Genomic DNA, 4611 nt, shown 5'->3' with positions numbered 1-4611 from the left:
TCGCAGATGACCCCGTCAGATCCATTGTTGATCACGGGCACGAGCATTACACGAGATGATTGGGATCAGTTCTTTCCAGGCCCATCGACCGCTGTTGATAATCGGCCAACCCAAGATGTGGATAGTGGGCGCCGACTGAGTTATGGCTTCTCATCGAGGGGTGTTGGGGATCTTTTACAGGTGCAGGTATGTTTGTAGTACTCTTAAATTTAATTTTTTTTATCTCATTGATTAGTCATAAATATCTTAACGTTTTTCTTATTAAGGCTTCATCCTCGCCCGTCACGGAGGCCACTTTGTGCGATGCTGACCTGGCTGCGACGGATGATTATATTCAAGAGCCCGACGAGACCATGGTAAGACAATTTAAATTTTTGTGACTTAACACGTACATTACTAATATATATTTTCATATACTGTGCTAACTTATTCTTCTGTAGGTTATTGCTAGACTGACGGCCCCTTCTACAGAGCCTGCAAGTACTACTGACGATCATGCTGCAGCGCATCCGGCGATAAAGAGGCGACGTGATGAGGATGATCCTGATAGCGTAGCCGAGCGGGATGGGATGTGCCTCAGGCCAGCGGCTGCATTGAATCACACAAGCTGTGGGACGCATTGATTTGTTTTTTGTATTTTATGTAAACATTATTTTATGTAAATAATAGCAATAATTTTTATTGTTTACATTATATGCGCATTATGTTTTTATTTTTACGGTTCTTTATTATTTTAATACTACAACATAAACACAAACATAACAACTTAACATAATTTAAATTCAGTACAACTAATGAAAATACATGACACAAAAAGTATAAAGATAAAATACTACACTCAACACATACATGTCATTGTTTAGTCACTACCGCCTAGTATTCTCTGCCCCAACCACTTTAATTTCTCTTCCAGCCATTTTTTTTCTTCTTCCGCCTCTTTTAGTTTCTCCTGCAATGCCGCAATTTCTCGTTTCATTTCAGACACATGGCGTTGGTATTCACAGTTCATATCCCAAATATACTGCAAAGTTCGTTTGTAGCATTCCTGCTTAATGGGTTCATCAAGCCATACCTCAAAATTATAATAATTTCCGTCATTGCATCCAAACTTGTTTACACACATCTAGTATCTGCGCCCAACATGACCATCGGACCAACAATCCTTCACCATACAGCGTTTGCCACAATAGAACATTGGTACATAATTGCGTCCAGACATTTGTTAATGCAAAAAAAAAAACTCTGCTTTTATGGAAAGTTTTGCTATTTGTTTTGGTTAAGCGTAGATAATAACTAAAATGCGCTAGTTATTAATAGGCAAGGCAACACACACAACGTAATATTTAACCGCGCTATGCTTCGCGTGTTAAAGATTCTTTCGGGTACAATACATCTTTTGCAGGCGGTCAACTTTTCAGGTTGACAAGACACACACATAACGTAGTATTTAACTGCGCTATGCTTCGCGTGTTAAAGATTCTTTCGGGTACAATACAGCTTTTGAAGGCGGTCAGCTTTTTAGGTCGACAAGACAACACACATAACGTAGTATTTAACTGTGCTATGCTTCGCGTGTTAAAGATTCTTTCGGGTACAATACAGCTTTTGCAGGCGGGCAGCTTTTCAGGTCGACAAGACAACACACATAACATAGTATTTAACCGTGCTATCCTATTACATACATGACTAGGACTAGTTTTATATATATATATATATATATATATATATATATATATATATTCACATAATTATCAAACATCTTCCTTCTCCGACAGTGTAGTTTTCTAATAATTTTAGATTGAAATTCGAAACTCAACGTAATAAGTTTGGTTTTTTAATAAAATACTATTTTTGATAACATGAACGGGATGGAGAAATTCATTAATTTACTCCACTGATAATGTTAAATATCAATAAGATTTAACAACAATGGAAACATAATTTTATTTGATAAATTTTGCAACATAAACAAGTACATACACTTATTACAATCACATTACGGAAATAAAATACTACGTGTATCCTTGATAGTTGGGCTCATTAGATGAACTTCCACCAGGAGCTGGATTACCACCGCCACCCAAACCAGCTGAAGGACATTTTCAACGGTCGTGTCCTGTTTGCGAGCATATACCATATTTGCGCACATAAACGGTATCACCAACATCCATTTGGTTCCGTATACTCATTCCTTTTTGCACTTGTCGCTGACGTAAAAACTCCTTGTTACACACCATTTTAAATGGTTCCGGCGGCCAATAATGCTCAGCACCCACTGGCTGCAACTACCCACTATAGGTGTTTAAGTATGCAGCAACACTATATTGTTTATCAACGTAGTTGGTTGGCCCTAAACCTGTATGTTGAAAGCACCTGATGGCATTTGAGCATGACATGTGATAGATGGACCATTTCCTACAAGAGCATAACCTTCTAGATTCATTTATGGTGTGTACACTATTCCCCCAGTTTTGATGGATAGCGGTGCGAACTTCAAAAATATTTAGATCGTGATCATACTGTAAAAATGAATGCCAATGTGCTCGCCGCCTGTATTTCTCAAATCTTTTCATTGGTTGTGGCATAAATTCAACACCCATTTCTATCAATGACGTTGCAGCCCTTTCAACAAACCTCTCTGCCATCTGCTTGAATGACATTCGCACCATGGTATTGACAGACAATCCTCGTGCAGACTTCAATAACCCGCTGAAAGACTCTGACACATTTGTAGTCAGAATTTCCCATCTTTTGCCACCATCCGCATGCAAAGTCCACTTTTCAGGCTTATGTCGCATCAACCAACGATAGGCTGCCTCGTCATCCTGCCTGATAGATTCCATGTGCCTCCGGAATTCATGCTCTTGGTGATATGTTGCAGCCATCCATATTAAATCATACAAATCCTTGTTAGGATGTGCCTTATGGAAATTCGCCTTCAGGTGCCTCACACAGTAATGGTGGTAGGCATATGGTTCTTGCCATGTAGATAAATTCTCTACAGAACTTATAATACCACCATGCTGATAAGATATTAGACAAATACCTAAACGTTATTTGACAACGTGCTCTTTCAAGTGGTTCAAAAACAGTGTCCACGTCTCTTGGATTTCATTGGCACAAATAGCAAAAGCTAAAGGAAATATACTTCTATTAGCATCTACTGCAACAACAATCAACAACTTAATATCATACTTTCCATAGACATGAGTGTCGTCTATGGATATTACCGGCCGACAATGCAGAAAACCATCAATTGCTGGTTTAAATGCCAGAACACGTATTTGAATATATATTCTGGTATTTCCAGACTCCGCTCAAGTTTCCATTCAACAACGGTCCCGGGGTTAAAGTAATGCAATGCGGCCATGTACTTGGGTAGAGCTGCAAATGACTTATCCCAGTTACCATAAATAATTTTAAACGCACGTTTGCACCCTAGAAATGTCTTTCTTTTGGTAATGGTACAACTATGTTCCTGGTGGACGGATGTAATGCACTCTTTGATCTTGTACCTTATGGACGCTTCAATGTGTGGAATCACGACAAGAGAAATCAAGTCAACATCCAAGTTGAAGTGATTCCCTCTGAATGTGTCCATTTCACAAGTGTGGGTGCCAATGTATTTACCCACTTTCCACATACCTGTTTTCTTCTTGGTCGCACGTAGCATCCAATGACAACCCGTAAACCATCTATGGAAAATAACCTTGTATACATCCGATGTTGACTCCCATACCATCATCTCACGACACTCTTTTACGCTGTACATTTTTGCCGCCCTGCTTAGGCACGTTTTATCAGGAAAAAGCATACCCTTTGCCAGCATCGTTGGTCTAGACTCATCCCACATTGCTATCCGAATTTCGTCAGTATCCTTTGTGAGGGAATCCATATCCGGCATACTTGGCAAATGATCAAGGTAGGGAATCTCCCTTGAATGAAATGGCACGTGGGACTCGTACACTCTTGGTCTAACGGGGGTGGAGCATGCTCCCTCGTCAAATCAGGTCCAGTATTCTCTTCCTCTTCATCACCACCCTCATCAGGAAAAGGTGTATCATTTCCGGACTCATCGGCATTGTTGTCATAATCAATGTTCTCTTCCTGACTCTGTGCATCTGCTAGATCCCGATTAAATATATCGTCTTCGGGCAATTGAGTCAGGACATGAGGTTTAACTTGCTCGTTTTCACTGCACAAACAACAAAATAATGAGCTACTCAAATTGATAAATACTTTACATATAGATATATCACTTCACTTACAAGTCGTAATGTGTTGACATCCCATGATGGACATTATCCAATTAGTGATGACTCCCGGATGGACCACCGTGATCCAACACACCAGAACTACGCATATTCCAACTGCGCGTGGTTTCATAACTTGTTAAATTCATATTTGGCCGGTACCCCCTGTGGAATATATGAGTGTTAATACAAATTCAATACAACAAAAATAAATATCGTAACACAAAGGAAAATTGAAATTTACCACTCGTCTTGTGGATTATGTAAAGTAGGAGATAAATTATTTACCTGCTTCTCATTCGCCCGTGGAGATAAGTTTAAATCATGCCAAACTCTTTCAGCCTGAACCTGTTCGGCA

This window comes from Nicotiana tomentosiformis, chromosome 12 (genome assembly GCF_000390325.3).
Source record: "Nicotiana tomentosiformis chromosome 12, ASM39032v3, whole genome shotgun sequence".
Classification (NCBI taxonomy): Eukaryota; Viridiplantae; Streptophyta; class Magnoliopsida; order Solanales; family Solanaceae; genus Nicotiana; species Nicotiana tomentosiformis.
The sequence above is the reverse complement of the archived record's forward strand: the minus strand, read 5'-3'. Positions refer to the sequence as shown.